This window comes from Grampus griseus (assembly GCF_964374135.1).
Source record: "Grampus griseus genome assembly, chromosome: 7".
Lineage (NCBI taxonomy): Eukaryota > Metazoa > Chordata > Mammalia > Artiodactyla > Delphinidae > Grampus > Grampus griseus.
In genome coordinates this window covers 9975289-9997617 of record NC_139001.1, presented here as the reverse complement: position 1 = coordinate 9997617, position 22329 = coordinate 9975289, and the positions used below count along the sequence as shown (strand labels likewise).

The window sequence follows — 22329 nt, the reverse complement described above, 5'->3', positions numbered from 1 at the left end:
TTTTTCTGGACACATCACCTAAAGCCTCCACAAAAAAAAAAAAAAAAAAATCACAGCAGCAATTTACAGTTGTACAAAGAGCAATGAGGTCTGAAAGTGATGAGTATCCCTTCCTCCTACTGACACCTGGGGGAAAAGACTGTGGTGGGGAAGACTGACTACTGCTATATTGTCCACTTCTTTAAGGGAATGAGCTGACCATCTTCTCGAATGTTTACTGGAAATTGTACTTTCTTTCTGTGACCCTATTTATTTAAGTCTTTTGACCATTTTTCTACTGGATTGCTTGTCTTTTCCTTATGAAGTGTGAAAGCGATTTGAACTGAACAAAACAGACTGGTGGTCAAACGTTTTGCACTAGATTTTCCCCAATGACTTATTTAACTTGAGGTGGTGTTAGGGTAATTCTGCCTTAGAGTCTGAAATGCCTATTTAATCAGTATACTAGATTACAGAACACCTCTTTATTCCCACAAAACCAGCTGACCATGAGCAGAGCATGGACCATGCAGGGGCACCTAGGCTCTCCTGGCATGTAACCGAGCATTCAATCATGCCACCTTCAGGTGTTCTCATGACAAGGGCATGTGTATGGACAGGTGCAGGCTTGAATTCCAGAACGAATTGTGTAGAGCTGACTTCTAACCAGGGATGCATCTTATCCTAAGTCCAAACATGTGCATAGACATGACAGGAGAAATTTTATTGTAAAGTCAGAAAAGCTTGAATTAGAAAGTTGAACCAGCGGTCTCCAAGTAACATACTGGAGGTCTCCAACCTGGTAAGATGTAACCCATAACACAGCCGACCACTTGTACTGCCTCGTTTACTACGGTTTCTAAGCAGTGAAAATATACCCTGAGTCACCTCTGCTGATGTGGTTTGGAAATCACTGGGCACCAGGAAGAGGCCAGCAGAACATCGCTTTTCCTGTAGCAGAGGATGTGCCCTTCAGTACCAGGCTTTTCTCAGTTTTGACAGCCAGGCACGTGGCTTTGAGAACAAGAGCTCCCAAAAGGTGAAATCATTAAAACTTGGCCTTGTGACCTGGCTCATAGGATCTTAGGCAGCAGAAGAACAAAATACGAAGAAAACTTGTAAAAGTGGCTAACAGCAAATACACTGCCTGTCATGCGGTGCCACTCCCTGGGGCCATGCACGTAAGCGCCTGTGTGGGGGCAGCGGACACGCATGTTCACCTGACGGTTTCTCCTCCCAGTTGAAATCGTGATACTGCCAGTCCGCTTCTCAACTCCAGCCGCCAGCATCCCTGTCCCTTGTGGGTTTCTATGGCTTTAGCTCCAAAATGATGGGATGAGAAAGCAACACAGGGACTCAAGGGAGGAGACTATCCCACCACCAAGATGGCCAGCATCTGAATAACCACACGACCCAGAGAAAAGATCAGGAAGCTGACGGAGATGCTTTCGATTAAAGATGAAGGTCTTCGATTTTGATCTTTCAAAAAATGTGTGGGTAATCCTCAAGTTGTCAAGTTCTTAAACATTAATGACTCTTGCTGCTGTGACACCTTAAACAGTTTTTTTTTTACAAAGTATTCATTAAATAGTATTCCACTATGGAGGAAAAATAAACCAGAAACAAGACCCAGAAGTAAAAACCAAAAACCTAGCATGCCACAATTCAAAGGAGGAAACTGATACACAAAAAAATAGAAGAAATTGACCCAAAGCCACAAATGATATGATCACTGTCATCGTCCCTTTGATTTGCAAGGTCCTCTCCTGAAAAACATACCTCAAATTTCTTATTAAAAATAAAGAAGAAAGTTTTGGGTTTTTTTTTTAAATAAACAGATACCTTTCTTTACTTAGAATTGGTACTGAGGTACAATTTACATACAATGAAATGTACAGATCTCAAGGACAAAGAGACTGAACTTTTAAATAGGCAAACAGATAACAGCACTATATGACCGCAGCCCAGAGGTCCATATCCCAGTCTCCTGGGACAGGCTGGCCACAAGTGGCATTCACTTTCCATTAGCCCCTCTGCTGGAGCAGCCTTCTGGGGACAGAGCCCATTTCTATCCAGGATCTACAGGGTGACCCATCTGAGCTCTGCAATGACCTCAGAAAACTCTGTTCCCGATAGTAACGCACAGCGTGGAACACTCCACCAAAATGAACATCTGCACTAGGTAAGCTCCAAGCTTAACTTCTTTTAATGCTGATGAGGCTTACAGCTCTTTGAAAATACGAAGCTCAGCCGTTTAGGATTTGCTTTGTTTGTTTTGCGCTAATGAACGACAGAGCCTTTCTGGAGAGGAAACCAGGACCAAGAGAGACAGTCGGAACTGATCTCTTCAAAGCCTCTCCTTTGGCTGCGGCCCTGAAGGGAACGAGATGCGTTCATCTCCCTCGGAGTCAGAGAAGCGGGGGCGAAGGCAACAGGTGTTTCCACCTGTAGACAGGGAGGCTTCGAGAGAAAAGATGAGACCCAGCGCAAGCGCCAGGCTAGCGGGAGAAGGTCAAGGCGTGGCTGGCGGCTTGTGGAGAGGAGCCAGGATGACCATGACCGGTCTCATCACCGAGGCCTCCAAAAGCACTGAGATACCCAACATGAAACCGTCAATAGTTACTTCCCAAGCCCCTCTCAGTCAAATCTCATTAATTTAGACTTAACTCATTCCAATTTTGCAATAATTCCCTGTCACCACGGGACAGTCTCCTTGTCCCGGATTCTAAAGCACTTCTAAACCTGGTCCAGCTCTATCTCACAGCTTCATCTTCTACTTCTTCTCATGAACCCTCCAGTCACCCCAAACCCGTCCATTTTGTAAACATGCCAGGCAGTCCTTCACTCCTCCAAGCTTTGGCAATAGTGTTCCTCTCCCTAGAACGTCCCTCAAGAGTCAGCCTAAATGTCATTCACTTGGAGAATACTCCCCAAGCCCCACTGCAGACAGTTGGCTGTCTCCTCTGCTGTGCACCCCAAAACCTGTGTACATGCCTCTCTAACAGCCCTTTATTTTCAATACCTGATTATTCTCTCCTCCACTAAAGTACTAATTCCCTCTCCATGGCCAAAAAGGGGCCTGAGACAGCGCCTGCAATATAGCAGATGGTTGAAAAACATATGATCAAAGATGAATTAAGACTTCATGACATACACTTGTACAGATTCTCTCCTGAAATGCTTTTCCTTCAATGACCTTCTCCACAATTTTGTTTTGGGTGGGTGGGGGGGGAATCATAACAATGAAAGAAATATAAAAAAGAAAAATCACTGACAATCTTCTCCTGTTTCATTTCCTTTTGTTCCCATTCATCCCAGGTCCACACAAGGTCAAGTTGTATGAATTATAATCACAGGGTAAGTCTTGCTGCACATACTTTAGAAAATCAATAACAGAAACAAGACAAAGCCTGGGCAGTGACAGAACTGGACAGAGCAGAGGCCAAGGTCAGGGTCAGTAATTACCTAGAGGGCAGAGTGGTTACCTCAAAGTGGGATAGTGCAGACAGGTCTTGGAGGACAGATCCAGGATTTGGGATAGAGTGGATGGGCCCCGTCCAGAACCAGACTCCATGTTTGGAGCCCTGAGATTCAGGGGAGAAGACAGTAGTGGATGGATAGCCAAGGTCCAGAGCACAGGCCAGACTCAGAAGTGGGGGAGAAGGAGGTACAGTAACAAATAGAAAGATGGGTAGTGGGGATGCAGGCAAAAAGCCCAAATTTTGCCTAATTTATTGATCTGCTGAACAGAAAGCTCTCTGTACAGATCTTCCCAGAGTTTGATTAACTTATCTGATCCACATCCCCTTCTTTGTAGCCTTCTTGAGTCTTTTTTCCTCAACTAAATTCTCATTTTCAAATGTCAGGATATATTAAACTGAAACCTTCCCTTGAAGTCATTCTCTCAAGTCACCGCATAAACACACAATTATTCACCTTGGTCCAAGCTTCAAACAGCACCAGGAAAAATGCATTAATTCAAGAACTGGACAGGACCCTAGGGATCGACCAATTCAGACCTTTCTTTTTGTAGGTAAGGAAATGGAGGATGAGAGAATTGCCTAAGGTCATGTGGTTAATAAGCAATTGGGACACAACTAATAATCATAATTAGCACAGACACTGCGCTTATCACTATATTCAGGTGATTGACTCTAAACCACCCACGCGGCATCTTGCAACCTCTTTTCCAGAGAGAGCTGAGGCCCAGCAATGTTGGGTGGATTGTACAGACCTAGCCAGTGGCAAGGAGCCAAGTGAAAGAGCCCCAGACAGAAGGGCATCTTTGCTTCACAAACCTTGTCCTGAATGCTAACAAAAGGACTGTACAAGGAATGAGAGAAAAGAGTCACAGAGAAATCAGAGGTTGGTCCCAAGCCCACAGGGCTTGGAAAGCAGGAGTCCCGTGGCCCACACTCTCCAGGGAACCAATAGGCAGTGAGGCTGGGGAACCCTGGTGAGATTGGGGGTCTGGAACTCCAGTACCCAGGAGGTGGCAGGAGTCAGAGCCCAGCCCAGGGAACAATGATTCCATAGGTACCGTCAGCTCCACTAGATGACTTGGGTGTTTTCGAGGACCAAGGGTCTATGAGCCCTCTGTCTTTAAACTCAGTGCTTTCACTTATCAAACAGCACACCACTTCCCCATTACTGCAAATTAATGAGGTGTGGTTATAGGATTTTTATTCCCCATTGTGTCAAATTAAAACTAAATAAATAAAACAGTAACTGGAAAACTCAAATGGGGAAGCCATTTAGTGTAAAACTGTCAATGTTGACACCAGTGCTTTCCTTTCTACGGTTTTATTGTGCCACTCTGACTTGGTTTTTTTAACTAAAAATTTAAAAGAAAAACAACTTCTTTTTCCCGGAATTTCACCAGATTGCTTCAACCCAAAAATACTTTCAAAAATATTCCCAAACTCTCCATCCCACTAAATTGGCAGCTCAGCTTAGCCTTGTTCCCTTGTGTTGCTACTTAACTGCATTATGTATATACATCTGGTACCCTCGTCCAGGCTTAATTGCTCTTAGAGAACGGATATTTTAGCTGACACATTCTGTATAGGTTGGGTGGCCAACTTGTCCTCATTGGACCGGGACTTTCCCGATTGGAGCATTGAAAGTTCTGCAACCTGGGAATGCCCCAAGTCCCAGGCAAACTCTCTCTCTGAGCCTTTGAAAGTCCTGCATACTTTAGAGTCATGTATCTGCCTCATCACCGCCATTTTGTTCTTCCCTCTCAGTCATCTGGGTTCTGCTCCCATCCTTCCCCTCTCCATGCTCCAGTGTAACCTGTTCGGTCCAAGGTCCAATGACCTAACCAAAAGCCTCCAATGAGGCTTATTCATACCTATTCAGGCTGCTGAACCCGCAGCCTTGTTCAGCCCCACCATCCACTTGCTCTTTCTTAAGACTCTATCCCCGTTCCATTTCCACACGTACCTCCAACTGCTCCTTCTTCAACTGCTTCCTCTTTCCACCCATCTCTAGATCTCAGACCTTCCCAGGGTTCTGCCCGCAGCTGTCATCTTCTCTCCTGAGGCAAACATTGCCTGGACATCCTCCACTCTTCCAAATGCAACCATGCCCGCAAGCCAAGATGCCCAAGTTCCACCACCACCACTTCCCTGTCTCCCAAGGACAAGACCTGTATCCTCGCAGTCTAAGGACTGCACTGGAGGACGCCATACTCCCAACACATTCAAAATGGAGCCAGAATCTTGCCTCTCTTCCCACTCTTCTAAATAGCATCGCCACCCACGCTAAGAAGGCAGCCTCCTCTCTCTCTTCTCTCTCTCCCACATTCCCACATCTGAGCACCTGACAAAGGCTCTCAGGTGCCTCTCTCCACTCCTCTCCATCCCCACCCTGCCCTGCCTGCTCAAGGCTCTCATTACCTCCTGCCCAGGCCATTAAAAGGCCTCCTAAGTGCATCCCTCCCGTTCTGAAGCTCTCGGTGCTGTGAGAGTTCCCCAAACACAGATTTAGTTATGACATTTCCAATGGTTTTTCCAATGCCCCTAAGGACAAAGTTCAAACTTTTTATGATGGTATCTGAAATTTTCCGCAACTTGGCTTCCACTTACCTATTCAGCCTGATCTTGGGACACTCCATTTCACACACCTAGAACTCCATGTGCCAGTGTAAACATCTCATGTGTTCACAGGTCTCAGGTGAACCCCTAACCTTCCCATCGTGTTACATCCATTATTTTTATTTTTCTGTATTTACTCTCAATGTTAATCCCTATATGGACTTTATTGCATTAAAGGCACAGAATAAATAAATTTTTTCATTCCTTTTTCAACTGACATCATTAGTATCCTTATATTACCGTATAACTTCCACAATTAATTTGATGACTATACAGACCCATAATTCATTGAATCTTTTCCCTGTTCTGGGACCTTTAGGTGGCTTCCAATAGTTTGCTATTATAAACATTACTGCAATGAATATTTTTTTACACATGGCTTTCATTGCCTTTTTAATAATCACCTCAAGATAAATTCCCAGGAGTGGGATTGCTGGGTCAAAGCGTGTGGAAATTTTATGATTCTTCATAACTGTTGCCAAGTTGCTTTTTCAAAGAGGCCATGCAAACTCCACAGCCACTATACCAATGATCTCATAATTTCCCTAGCTTTGGTCTTCAAAAACAAACAAACAAAAACTATTATTCATTTGAGGCATGTAAAATACCACCTCATTATTATTTTAATTTGCATTTCTTTTATTATTAATAAGCTTAAAATTTTGCAAATTTGTTTACTAAGCACATTCGAATGCGCTAATTCTAATGCATGTCCCTTGTCTATTTATCTGCATGCTGTTTCTTATGCATCAGTTAAAATATTTGCTATAAAATATAACCCTTTGAGGGCTTCCCTGGTGGCGCAGTGGTTGAGAGTCCGCCTGCCGATGCAGGGGACACGGGTTCGTGCCCCGGTCTGGGAAGATCCCACATGCCGCGGAGCGGCTGGGCCCGTGAGCCATGGCCGCTGAGCCTGCGCGTCCGGAGCCTGTGCTCCGCAACGGGACAGGCCGCAACAGTGAGGGGCCCGCATACCACAAACAAAAAAATAATAAAAAATAACCCTTTGACTGTCATATGTGATGCAAATATTTTCCCAGTTGGTTTACTGTTGGCTTGCAGCTACATGGTTGTTCATTTCATAGAAGTCAACAGGTTTTCTAGAAAAGGAACTGCTAATTCCTTTCTTCATGGTGTCCTAAAGGTCAGGATGGAAGTGATCCTAAGACCCCAGGGCGCAGTTAACAGCACTGAATCCGGAGTTAGCATGACAAAGACAAAGGCTCTGGGCTGCAGAATTGTCTGCCACAGGCCACAGGCAGGTTTCTGGGCCTCAGTTTCCTCATCTGTGAAGTGGGGAGTAACCCTTTTAAAGTCCCTCCACTGCACCTGGCATCCACTAACTGTAACACCTGACAACAGTGTCACCTCCACACTGTCATCTCCCGGTTGTCACTCCATACATTAAGCATTTATATCAAACTCTGGAATGAATTTTGGTATTTAGTATATCATATAAGTTTCAAATTATTTTTTCAGAGATTGTTACTCATTTACTCAAATACTGTTTTCCTTCCTCTTGTTTTTGATTCACACATTATTCACCGCTTTTATAACGGACCATCATGGTTTGTGGGCTTTTCTTTTCTTTTTTGGTTTTTTTTCAATATTTATTTATTTGGTTGTGCCATGTCTTAGTGGCAGCAGGCAGGCTCCTCAGTTGCAGCATACGGGCTCCTTAGTTGTGTCATGCAAACTCTTAGTTGCGGCAGGCGTGTGGGATCTAGTTCCCTGACCAGGGATCGAACCCGGCCCCCCTGCACTGGGAGTGCGGGGTCTTATCCACTGCGCCACCAGGGAAGTCCCTGTGGGCTTTTCAATATAAGCAAAATGAAACAGTGATCCCTGAGGCAAAGCGGGGGCTGCTATTTAAACAGAAGGTCTATATAACATGTCTTTGGTTTGGTTTGGTTTGGTTTGGTTTGGTTTGGCTTGATTTAATTAAACTGTCCTGTTGCCAACATCTTCTAACTAGCAATGGGGTATAACTTGCCTCAACAACTGACTCAGAATCAAAAAACCTATATTCACATGCCAGCTCTGAGATAGTTTTGTAGCAGGTCATTTCGCCTGAACCTTTGCTCTTTTCATTAGTAAAGTGAGGCTAATAATACCTAAGCTTTTAAACCCCCGAGAATACTGTGAGGGTCAAGTGCAATGATGTCTGGAAACATAAGGCAGGGGCATTCTTCCCACTATTATGATAATGATTGTCTCCATAAGGTGTGGTTGCCATATTTTTTCACCTTCTGATACATCTTCACGGCCCCTCTCACAACACGAAGTTAAGAGCTTGGACTCCTGACTTGGGTCATTAACCAACTGTTGGATTTGGGGAAATGTGCATCACTTCCCTGAGCTCAATCTTCTCATTAGTAAGGTGGAGACTGCAGGGGATGGGGTTGGCTAATGTCTGTGCGAGTACTTAGCAGCTTGTACACACACAGCAGCACTGGCCACGTTACAGTCACGTGTTGGTTATTCTTGTTGACCCTGAAGAGCCACTGTTCATCCTCTGTGGATCGCATTCTTCACTTGCCCCCAGGCTCCTGACAGGTGCCAGGCAAAGGGAAGGACAGGGAAGCAGCTGGAGAAAGATACAGTGTTTATTCTCTCACTCTTCTTCCAGGGCTTCCACTCGCCTCGATCCAGGGCCATACCTCCCATTCAGCAGCCCCTCTCCCGAGGCTCCACTGGGCCCTTTTCAGGCCTAGAGGCCATACGAGCACCCCATGGATGCTGGCCTCTGGGGCTTCATTATCCATCTCCTCTGCATCCCATTAACCCTGTGGACCCTTGTGCAGACAGTCTATTCCTAAAGTCACTGCAACTCATCTGTCTGGTACTTCGTCTTTTGTTCAGCTGTGACACTGATACGAATCTTAGTGCTTGTTTTAATTGTTGAGCAAGTCTGTCTTAGACCTTCAAGTGCTGTAGGTCTGACAAAGTCAGTGTCCACAGCCCAGCAAGAAGTGTGTCTCAGTCAAAAAGCAAGTACTTCTCATGCTTCCCAACTTTCTAGAGCTAGTTTAATGGTTCCTTTAAGGGTACAGAATTTCATGTCAGAGAAAGTAATCACTTTTGTTCTGAATATCACAGAAAGCGAAAGATGTGTTGTTATGGAACCTACAAGGCACACGAACATTCTAACCTGGAGGCTAAGCTGATGTGTTGCTGTCATATTTCCCGACAAGACTGAACAGGGATGACACTGCTCCCATCCGCGTGACTCTGAGCTCCAGCGATGTTTCCCATTAGCACGTCTGAGGTCTGTACCCTTCCAGCTTGGATGTGTTCACTCCATCAGAGCTTTGGCCAAAGAGTACTGCCAGAACCTCCTCCAACACCCACATATACAAGGAAATCAGAGCTGGGAGGACTCTCAATACTGAAAACTCCCTGGTCTCCTCTAATATTTCTTTCTCATGAAACTTGCCAGGAATAAAATTAAATCCAAAATAAACTCACACATTTCAGAAATTGGGACCATTTCATGGGGGGAAACACATTTTCAGGTAATACAACAACAGACAGCAAGGAACCACACTGTTAGAGCAACTGCCTTTACGGATTGCTCTGTCGCAGTGTTACTGCCATAGTGCTGACGTGGACAAACATGAGGTGTTTAGTTGCTGGTTTTTTTAATTTGCAGTGGCATCATTTTTTTTTAGCTACAGAAGAGCAATCTCTAGAATAGAAATTTTCTTTCAAAGAAATCTGTGCTAAGTCGGAGAAACTGATCTTTGGGCTAACTTTACAAAGCAAAGATAAATAAATATAAAATAGAGACAGACACACAGGGAAATAATCCTTTTGCAATATCCATTTTATAAAATCACGCTTAACCACAGAGGGGCTTGATTTTTCAAATGTCAGCACTGTGCCTCAAAATTATTCAAATAACTTTAATGAACAAACTGTGTTACCTAATATGGCAGCCGCTAGCCGAGCCACATATGACTATTTAAATTTATTAGAGTTCAATACGATTTAAAAACTCTGTCACAATATTGACGCATTTCAAGTGCTCGATAGTCACACGTGGACAAAAGCCACCGTACTGGCCAGCACAGATTATTAAATATTTTCATCACCCCAGGAAGTTCTACTGGAGAGCGTTAAGTCAAACTACTTCATTCTACGCACTCTGCACAGTGACATTTGCATTGATGGCAGATCAGCAGCAGCAGTTACAATTCATTGAGGTTGCAGACCCTGTGGGTGGCAGCAATTATCCATCCCCCTCTGCCTCAGCCTCCCTCTTCAGAGGCTGGAAATGCTTAACAGGCTTCGTAGGCTTGGGATACAATGCCAGCCACTGGGGACTCCAGGGAAACCTTGTATTTTCCTCATAAAGGTATTGCTCCTTCTTCATCTTTGAACATAAATGTGATGACTGGAATTGCAGAAGCCATCTTGCAACCAAGAGGTAAATGCGCTAAGATGAAGGGCAAAACACCCAATTCAATAGCATAGGAAGACAGAAAGAACCTGCAATTATGGTGCCACGGTTGAGGAACTAATCAAATCAACACCACCAGTCACTCATCTCTTGTTACATGAGCAACTGTATCCTATTTAAGCCACTGTTAGAAGCATTTCTATTAGAAGCAGTCATGGTCTTGTTACAGTCATCAATCTACAATGGTGAGGTTCCGTAAACCTGGGTTTCCTGAGCTCTAAGATCATGCATGTCATTGGAATCATTAAGTCCAAAACAATCCAACTGCTAATAACAATTTATATTTACTTTCATGCTAAGGCTCACACAGATGTAAGCAGATAACATAATCACCAAAAACTGATTAATTAAATTCTACACTTACTATTTAATATGTGCATTTATATATTGCAAATATGGAAAAATATTTTTAGAGTATGATGAGAAATTAAAGATCAAATAGCAATACACTGAAGAGTTTTAATAAATATCTTTGAGTGCAAGTATATGGATAAGTTTTCTGTTTTAAAAATATTCTTTAATGAGCACATACTCCCTTGCTGTGTATATATGTGCAATTTATAAACACCCAGGAAACATATGTGGATAGAGATTTTCACTCTCATATTTAAACAAAAAGGGATCTGTTAAAACCATGCTGGTAGTGTTTTCCTGAGACAATTTTAGAGATTAACGGAAAGATCCCTTTATAAACAGAAATACCATGTGTTGGTGCCTTAAATCTCATCATCATAAATATCTTTGGCTTAAGCAAAACAGGAGTTTTGAAGCCTGTTAAAAATAGAATTTTCCTTTAGGAGAGAACGTATCCCTTGTTGGTTGTTTACATTACATGGTACAGGAAATACACCTTATCTCAAAGAAACACTAGAATGTTGCTCTGGGGGCAGTGGCTTGGAGTCTCATCGAAGTTTAATAACGGAGAAATGACAACTCCCTTTGTCAACCTAGTCCCAGTGTCATCTGGGACAGCCTAGGGCCATCACAAGTTTCTGTGGGTAGTAAAACTGAGACTCACAGTGGGAGCTGAGTAATGATTGGTTAGTGAATGAACGAATGACCAGAAATAAAACTCACCCTTTGCCCTGGAACACAAAGTTTCTCCAATACCCCCTACTCTCAGAAGGCTGTCAGCAAGCTAACCTTGAAGGCACTGTGGTCTCCTAGACTTCACACTGCATTTTCTGCAGCTTTGCATCATGTTTATTTTCACCCCAGCTTGAAAGTTGATGGGGTATCCTACTGTTGTCCTAAACACAAGGAATGTTTAAAAGCGATGTTATGGCCAAATTACGGTGATAAATACATCACTGTATAATTTTCCTCATATCAAAATGTTCCACCATGCAGACAACTCAAATACAGGATGTCCACAGATATTCAGGTGGGCATCTCTTATCTTCCATCTTACTTCTCCCATATGTGCCTTCTTTCCTGGCAGAGCTACACCTGGGAAAGGGTGCCAGTCTAAAAGAGAGTAATAATTTCTAACACATGGTAAAGGAGTTTTAGATCTGCAGGTAAATTAAAGGTGCTTGGAATTGTAATTTGGTGCTAAAAGCAGGTACTATATTGCACTCCACCATCAGAAAGAAAGGAGAGAGAAGAGGCGAGGGAAGCGAGGGAAGAAAGAAAAGAAAGACAGAAATAATAAACCTTGGTCGGTGAAGCAGAGACCACTAGGGTTTTAAAGTGCTGAAATTCTGCCCCAGACACAGGCCAGTGAGCCAGCTTCTGCACGTGCTGTTCACAGGTCTACAGATCAAGAGGAACTATACAGGAGGAGCTGTATTTGAGAAAGTCAAAAAGGCTCCTTCAGAGCCTCATCTGAACCTGGACCTGATTACATGACAAGACCCAGGACTTCAAGTTGAGGCTTTGGTGGAATGAGACATTGGGGAAACTTGGAAACGGGACGAATCCCCAGAAATGAAATTGTTGCATCATGAGCATGTTTATTCCCCTTGTCTGAGCTGTGTGGATGAAAGGCTCTTGGTGCTGCAGCAGGAGGCAGTGCTGTGCCTCTGAGGTGGGAGAGCCAATTTCAGGACACTGGTCCACAAGAGACCTCCTAGCTCCACATAATATCAAACGGCAAAAATTTCCCAGAGATCTCCATCTCAACACCAGCACCCAGCTTCACTCAACGACCAGCAAGCTACAGTGCTGGACATCCTATGCCAAACAACTAGCAAGACAGGAACACGACCCCACCCATTAGCAGAGAGGCTGCCTAAAATCATAGTAAGTCCACAGACACCCACAAAATACACCAGCAGATGAGGACCTGCCCACCAGAAAGACAAGATCTAGCCTCATCCACCAGAACACAGGCACTAGCCCCCGCCACCAGGAAGCCTACACAACCCACTGAACCAACCTTAGCCACTGGAGACAGACACCAAAAACAACGGGAACTACAAACCTGCAGCCTGCAAAAACGAGACCCCAAACACAGTAAGATAAGAAAAATGAGAAGACAGAAAAACACACAGCAGATGAAGGAGCAAGATAAAAACCCACCAGACCTAACAAATGAAGAGGAAATAGGCAGTCTACCTGAAAAAGAATTCAGAATAATGATAGTAAAGATGATCCAAAATCTTGGAAATAGAATACACAAAATGCAAGAAACATTTAACAAGGACCTAGAAGAACTAAAGATGAAACAAACAATGATGAACAACACAATAAATGAAATGAAAAATACTCTAGATGGGATCAATAGCAGAATAACTGAGGCACAACAACGGAGAAGTGACATGGAAGATAAAATAGTGGAAATAACTACTGCAGAGCAGAATAAAGAAAAAAGAATGAAAAGAACTGACAACAGTCTCAGAGACCTCAGGGACAACATTAAACGCACCAACATTCGTATTATAGGGGTTCCAGAAGAAGAAGAGAAAAAGAAAGGAACTGAGAAAATATTTGAAGAGATTATAGTTGAAAATTTCCCTAATATGGGAAAGGAAATACTTAATCAAGTCCAGGAAGCACAGAGAGTCCCATACAGGATGACTCCAAGGAGAAACATGCAAAGACACATATTACTCAAACTGTCAAAAATTAAATACAAAGAAAACATATTAAAAGCAGCAAGGGAACAACAACAAATAACACACAAGGGAATCCCCATAACGTTAACAGCTGATCTTTCAGCAGAAACTCTGCAAGCCAGAAGGGACTGGCAGGACATATTTAAAGTGATGAAGGAGAAAAACCTGCAACCAAGATTACTCTACCCAGCAAGGATCTCATTCAGATTTGATGGAGAAATTTAAAACTTTACAGACAAGCAAAAGCTGAGAGAGTTCAGCACCACCAAACCAGCTTTACAACAACTGCTAAAGGAACTTCTCTAGGCAAGAAACACAAGAGGAGGAAAAGACCTACAATAACGAACCCAAAACAAATAAGAAAATGGGATTACGAACATACATATCGATAATTACCTTAAATGTAAATGGACTAAATGCTCCCACCAAAAGACACAGATTGGCTGAATGGATACAAAAACAAGACCCATATATTTGCTGTCTACAAGACACCCACTTCAGACCTAGAGACACATACAGACTGAAAGTGAGGGGATGGAAAAAGATATTTTATGCAAATGGAAACCAAAAGAAAGCTGGAGTAGCAATTCTCATATCAGACAAAATAGACTTTACAATAAAGACTATTACAAGAGACAAAGAAGGACACTACATAATGATCAAGGGATCGATCCAAGAAGAAGATATAACAATTGTAAATATTTATGCACCCAACATAGGAGCACCTCAATACATAAGGCAAATACTAACAGCCATAAAAGGGGAAATCGACAGTAACACATTCATAGTACGGGACTTTAACACCCCACTTTCACCAATGGACAGATCATCCAAAATGAAAATAAATAAGGAAACACAAGCTTTAAATGATACATTAAACAAGATGAACTTAATTGATATTTATAGGACATTCCATCCAAAAACAACAGAATACACATTTTTCTCTAGTGCTCCTGGAAAATTCTCCAGGATAGATCAGATCTTGGGTCACAAATCAAGGCCCGGTAAATTTCAGAAAATTGAAATTGTATCAAATATCTTTTCCAACCACAATGCTATGAGACTAGATATCAATTACAGGAAAAGATCTGTAAAAAATACAAACACATGGAGGCTAAACAATACACTACTTAATAACGAAGTGATCACTGAAAAAATCAAAGAGGAAATAAAAAAATATCTAGAAACAAGTGACAATGGAGACACGATGACCCAAAACCTATGGGATGCAGCAAAAGCAGTTCTAAGAGGGAAGTTTATAGCAATACAATCCTACCTTAAGAAACAGGAAACATCTCAAATAAACAACCTAACCATGCACCTAAAGCAATTAAAGAAAGAAGAACAAAAAAACCCCAAAGTTAGCAGAAGGAAAGAAATCACAAAAATCAGATCAGAAATAAATGAAAAAGAAATGAAGGAAACGATAGCAAAGATCAATAAAACTAAAAGCTGGTTCTTTGAGAAGATAAACAAAATTGATAAACCGTTAGCCAGACTCATCAAGAAAAAAAGGGAGAAGACTCAAATCAATAGAATTAGAAATGAAAAAGGAGAAGTAACAACTGACACTGCAGAAATACAAAAGATCATGAGAGATTACTACAAGCAACTCTATGCCAATAAGATGGACAACCTGGAAGAAATGGACAAATTCTTAGAAATGCACAACCTGCCAAGACTGAATCAGGAAGAAATAGAAAATATGAACAGACTAATCACAAGCACTGAAATTGAAACTGTGATTAAAAATCTTCCAACAAACAAAACCCCAGGACCAGAAGGCTTCACAGGTGAATTCTATCACACATTTAGAGAAGAGCTAACACCTATCCTCCTCAAACTCTTCCAAAATATAGCAGAGGGAGGAACACTCCCAAACTCATTCTACGAGGCCACCATCACCCTGACACCAAAACCAGACAAGGATGTCACAAAGAAAGAAAACTACAGGCCAATATCACTAATGAACATAGATGCAAAAATCCTCAACAAAATACTAGCACACAGAATCCAACAGCACATTAAACGGATCATACACCATGATCAAGTGGGGTTTATGACAGGAATGCAAGGATTCTTCAATATATGCAAATCAATCAACGTGATACACCTATTAACAAACTGAAGGAGAAAAACCATATGATCATCTCAATAGATGCAGAGAAAGCTTTCGACAAAATTCAACACCCATTTATGATAAAAACCCTCCAGAAAGTAGGCATAGAGGGAATTTTCCTCAGCATAATAAAGGCCATATATGACAAACCCACAGCCAACATCGTCCTCAATGGTGAAAAACTGAAAGCATTTCCACTAAGATCAGGAACAAGACAAGGTTGCCCACTCTCACCACTCTTATTCATCATAGTTTTGGAAGTTTTAGCCACAGCAATCAGAGAAGAAAAGGAAATAAAAGGAATCCAAATCGGAAAAGAAGAAGTAAAGCTGTCACTGTTTGCAGATGACATGATACTATACATACAGAATCCTAAAAATGCTACCAGAAAACTACTAGAGCTAATCAATAAATTTGGTAAAGTAGCAGGAAACAAAATTAATGCACAGAAATCTCTGGCATTCCTATACACTAATGATGAACAATCTGAAAGTGAAATCAAGAAAACACTCCCATTTACCATTGCAACAAAAAGAATAAAATATCTAGGAATAAACCTACCTAAGGAGACAAAAGACCTGTATGCAGAAAATGATAAGACACTGATGAAAGAAATTAAAGATGATACAAATAGATGGAGAGATATACCATGCTCTAGATCGGAAGAATCAACATTGTGAAAATGACTCTACTACCCAAAGCAATCTACAGATTCAATGCAATCCCTATCAAACTACCACTTGCATTTTTCACAGAACTAGAACAAAAACTTTCACAATTTGTATGGAAACACAAAAGACCCCGAATAGCCAAAGCAATCTTGAGAATGAAAAACGGAGCTGGAGGAATCAGGCTCCCTGACTTCAGACTATACTACAAAGCTACAGTAATCAAGACAGTATGGTACTGGCACAGAAACAGAAAGATAGATCAATGGAACAGGATAGAAAGCCCAGAGATAAACCCACGCACATATGGTCACCTTATCTTTGATAAAGGATGCAGGAATGTACAGTGGAGAAAGGACAGCCTCTTCAATAAGTGCTGCTGGGAAAACTGGACAGGTACATGTAAAAGTATGAAATTAGATCACTCCCTAACACCATACACAAAAATAAGCTCAAAATGGATTAATCTTTAATGTATGGCCAGAAACTATCAAACTCTTAGAGGAAAACATAGGCAGGACACTCTATGACATAAATCACAGCAAGACCCTTTTTGACCCACCTCCTAGAGAAATGGAAATAAAAACAAAAATAAACAAATGGAACCTAATGAAACTTCAAAGCTATTGCACAGCAAAGGAAACCATAAACAAGACCAAAAGACAACCCTCAGAATGGGAGAAAATATTTGCAAATGAAGCAACTGACAAAGGATTAATCTCCAAAATTTATAAGCAGCTCATGTAGCTCAGTAACAAAAAAACGAAGAACCCAATCCAAAAATGGGCTGAAGACCTAAATAGACATTTCTCCAAAGAAGATATACAGATTGCCAACAAACACATGAAAGAATGCTCAACATCACTAATCACTAGAGAAATGCAAATCAAAACTACAATGAGCTATCATCTCACACCAGTCAGAATGGCCATCATCAAAAAATCTAGAAACAATAAATGCTGGAGAGGGTGTGGAGAAAAGGGAACACTCTTGCACTGCCGGTGGGAATGTAAATTGATACAGCCACTGTGGAGAACAGTATGGAGGTTCCTTAAAAAACTACAAATAGAACTACCATATGACCCAGCAATCCCACTACTGGGCATATACCCTGAGAAAACCATAATTCAAAAAGAGTCCTGTACCAAATGTTCATTGCAGCTCTATTTACAATAGTCAGGACATGGAAGCGACCTAAGTGTCCATCAACAGATGAATGGATAAAGAATATGTGGCACATATTTACAATGGAATATTACTCAGCCATAAAAAGAAACGAAATTGAGCTATTTGTAATGAGGTGGATAGACCTAGAGTCTGTCGTACAGAGTGAAGTAAGTCAGAAATAGACAAATACCGTATGCTAACACATATATACGGAATTTAAGAAAAAAATAATGTCATGAAGAACCTAGGGGTAAGACAGGAATAAAGACACAGACCTACTAGAGAATGGACTTGAGGATATGGGGAGGGGGAGGGGGAGGCGTGGGCTGTGACAAAGCGAGAGAGAGGCATGGACATGTGTACACTACCAAACGTGGGGTGGATGGCTGGTGGGAGGCAGCCACATAGCACAGGGAGAACAGCTCAGTGCTTTGTGATCACCTCTAAGGGTGGGATGGAGGGTGGGAGGGAGGGAGACGTGGGAGGGAGGAGATGTGGGAACATATGTATGTGTGTGGCTGATTCATTTTGTTGTAGAGCAGAGGCTAACACACCATTGTGGGGCAATTATACTCCAATAAAGATGTTAAAAAAAATAAAAAAATAAAGTGCTGAAATTCTGCAGTAAGTCCTGTGTTTTGCAATACGAACACTTCTTGGCCCTCACCGCACACTCCAATTAAACACCACTCAGATCCAAAGCTTATCTCTTTTACAATTGGAAGTTTTTATGTGAATAACTTCTATAAGCCTCTTTGGTATAAAGCCCCCCTAAGTTGTTTGGTATGTCAGCTGTACAATTTCAACATTTGTTTCACAAGCTTGGACCCTAATGAGATTTAAATCAACAAGAGGAATTTATTGCTACCTTTGGGGCTTTGGTAATATATGCTTGTGAAGCCTTGTGTGAGTTACTGGGGATGAAAAAAGTTAACCTTTTTTTTCATTTTTTTATATCAAATCACAGTCTCCTTTTCAAAATAGAGCACACTAATTTCTAAAGGGATATATTTTACATGCACAAACATATACACTCTAGAAACATAAATAAATATATATGCAGGCCCTCTTGTGCATATATACATATATATATTGTGCTATCAATCCTCTTGATTTGTTTCTCTTTGTTTTGTGTAACACTTAGCAATGTTTATTAAGCTGAAAAGTCCATCAGCACCTCCTCATAAGACAATCATCAAAACAAGTAAACTCTTATCTTTTCAACTATGAGGGCTGCCCAGTGATGGGGAGACCACAGCCATGTGCGGCATTGTGTTCTCACCCCAGCCAGTGTCCCAGCAGAAACCCAAACCCCAGTGTCAGGAACAACACAGGACATCTGCACCTCAGTTCACCCACATGGCTAGAAAGAGGATTTGAGGACTTTGGAGATCATGGCAAATGCTCACGGCTCATGGGCAGCCAATGAGGCCAAAGCGTGAAAGGACCAGCTCTATTCAAATAAACCACACAGGCTCTTGAACCCAATAAACAGATCCAAGCTGTCCCTTTGGTCTACAGGGAACTGTTCTCCAAGCCCCGTATGTGGCCTTCTTCTATAATTTTCACATTCCAGTGTTCCTCTCCTCCTTAAAGCAGATCCCTTTGCTCATTAAGTCATCCTGGGATGTACCATCACAGAAAATATGACTCACTGGCTTTCAAGACCAAACAATGGCTGCCAGTTAACATCCACCATGGAGCAGGTATTTAATCTGTGGTCTCTCTAACTTTTCAAGGCAAGCATCAGCAGCCCCATTTTACAGGTGAAGGCAATGGAGCTCAGGCACTCTGCAAAACCTGCCCAAGGTCACTCAGCTGATCGACAGCAGAGACATAACTGAACCCAAATGTGTGTGGTTCCAAAACCACACACTGTCAGGTGAGTTCCCAAACTTGTGTCAGTTCTTTCCCATAAACGTAACAGAGGAAAAGCAGAACAAACACCACGTTGGAACTGCCGCCCTCATTCTTTAGCTTATGTACTCTATTACTCTAGCCCTGCACATAAGGAGTTAAATATTAGAGAAATGTTGCTTGTGCCCAAATAGCTCATTAAGTTCCCTGAAAGAGTCCCCATCCCATGGTCCCGAGCTAGTTATGGCTACCACTTGTTATAGATGAGTTTGATTTTGGCCCAGAAACCTTGCTAATAATCAGAGAAAAGAATGGTAGAGTAAAAATAACTGCTAATAATTTGAAGTTTTTGCACAAGATTTAGAATCCAGCCTATGTAAGCAAGCAGAAGAACAAAGAAATGTGTTGTGCTTCCCTTGAAGGCCAGGTGGCTCCAAGAAGTCTGCACTCCACCTTTACCCTTTAATCTTGAACCCTCCTGCTTCTCCTTTCCCTTAACATAAAAGAAGCCTGCATTTCATTCCGAGTTAAGATGGTTCTTTAGGACACTAGTCCGCCATCTCAGTTTGCTGGCTTTCTGAATAAAATCACTATTCTTTGCCCCAACATCTTGTCTCTTGACTTACTGGTCTATTGTGTGGCAAGCAGTAGGAGCTTGGACTTGGGAACATAATCATGTTTTCATAATGTGAATTGCCACTGATGTGTCTCAATGTTCCAGACATGGGGTGCCATTTTACGTAACCCACTTCCCACACCTCTTGTTTAACCTCCTCCTTTAACCATGCACATGGGGACAGAAGTCACAACTTAGTCCCTCCCATCCTCTCCCATCCACACTTCACCAAAAATATGTAAGTGTGCATATAGATATTTATACACACACGTGTGTATGCATCTGCTCACACTCATGCTTATAGGAGAGAAACTGCTGGAAAAAGTATGTGAAATATGAAATGCAACCTAAAGCAGCAGAAAATCACTCTGAATTGAGTCTGGAGGATATGTTTATTAAGTCCACTTTTTAATAGCATCACATGGCCACTAAAACAAATGTGTGCTCTATGTATCCCTAAGGCCAAGTTGTAAGAGTTCAGATGGGAAATGCCAAGATACACTTATGAACAAGAAGGGCAAGAGGAGACAGTGGATTTCTTCACAAACCACAGTCCCTCAGTTTAAATTTTTAAAATAAAATTTTTGCTACCAAAAAAGAAACCAGAATAGTTAAAATTGCCTATGAGTTTTTCATAATATAATACAAATTATTCTAATCAGATTACTTGTTCAACGCTGGAAGGAGAGATTTTAGATATGCAGGAAAAGCGAGGGGATGAGAATAATAAATTGTGTAATATGGGAACATTCAGAGGGTGACAGGCCAGCCAGCAAGCGATCACAAGAGTTTTTAAGTCACTTACAGGTTCTAGATGTATACATGGGCAGGGTGGGTGTGGGGGTAATGGAGATGGGGACCAAGATGGGAAAGAGTTACAGAAATGGAAGGTCTTGAAGTCTTGGTAACCAAAAGTACCCCTTGTGTGAGATTTCTGATGGCTACTGTGCAATGAGGAAACCTCTACTACCAAGTATATGTCTCCATTATTTTTAAAGAATCACTTTCAGTTAGTCAATCAGCAAACATGAATTTAACATTAACTATTGGCACATGGTATTGGAAGATCCAGAAAAATGTCTTTACTCTCAAGAAGTGTATATCTTGGAGGGCTAAGACTTATGCAAGAAATACCCAGAAAATAAGGCATGATGCCTAATTAATAAGCTGAACACTGTATGTCAAAGATTATAAATGCTATAGGGAGAAATCAGCATACCGCCCAGAGTTGCCAGAGCTTCCTCGAAAAGGTGTAACTTGAATTTAACTTTGAAAGATGAGGAAAAATTTGAGACCTTGAGACAAGACAGGTAATCTTGTAGGTAATCAAGAGAACACAGCAAGTACACACTGCCTTGAGGGTCGTCAAAGAAACACAACAAGGAATTGGCTGGACTACAGATACAGAATCCAAAGTTGGATAGGTGAGCTCTGACTGCTAGATTTTGAAGCTGAACTTTGGGCTTGTAAGAGGGATGAAAGAAAGCCACTGTAGACCTTGGGGAAAAAAAAAAAAAAAAGAGATGAAATAAAAATTACTCAGAAAGATGCATCCAACAGCATTGTGTAAGTTGAATCAGAAGCCATGTTTGTCATTTAACGCCTTCCCTTCCACCACCTCTTTCTGACTGCAGCTTGAGAAAGTCCTCTGCTTTTAAGGTTTCATTTGGTTCAGTGGGCCCCATCTGGGTGATCCAGGATAACATCCCTGTTTTAAGATTTCATAAACTTCTTCATTACACAGCAAAAGTTCCCTTTGCTATGTAATGCAGATGTAGGCAGAATAATGCCCCCAACGCCTGATAGATCCTAATCCCTGGAAACTGTGGATATGTTATATTTACAATGCAAGGGGGAATTAAATTTGCAGATGGAATTACGGTTGCTAATCAGCTGATCTTAAAATAGAAAGAGTATCCTGGATTACCCAGATGGGCTCAATGTAATTACAAGGGCCTTTTAAATGAGGAAGAGAGAGGAAGGAGAGACAGTGTCAGAGGGATGCAATATGAGAAGGTCTTGACCAGCTTTGAGGACAGAAAGGAGCCATGAGCCAGGGGATGCGGGCCGTCTCGAGATGCTGGAAAAGGCAAGGCGACAGATTCTCCCCTTGAGCCTCCAGGGGGAAGTCAGCCCTACACATTAATTTGAACCCAGGGAGACCCATTTTGGACAGTAAGATAATAACCCTGTGTTGTTTTAAGCCACTAAATGCGTGATAACCTATTACAGCAGTAAGAGGAAACTAACACATATAACATTCTCAACTTCCAGCTATTAAGGTATAGACATTTCGTTGGTCTA

At 41.8% G+C, this 22329-nt stretch overlaps 1 protein-coding gene across 1 annotated transcript in view; it reads right to left on the bottom strand.

The window, feature by feature from the left end:
• PID1 (phosphotyrosine interaction domain containing 1) overlaps positions 1–22329 on the bottom strand; it is a 258330-nt gene that overhangs the window by 200670 nt on the left and 35331 nt on the right. The gene's annotated exons all lie outside the window — the stretch shown is intronic.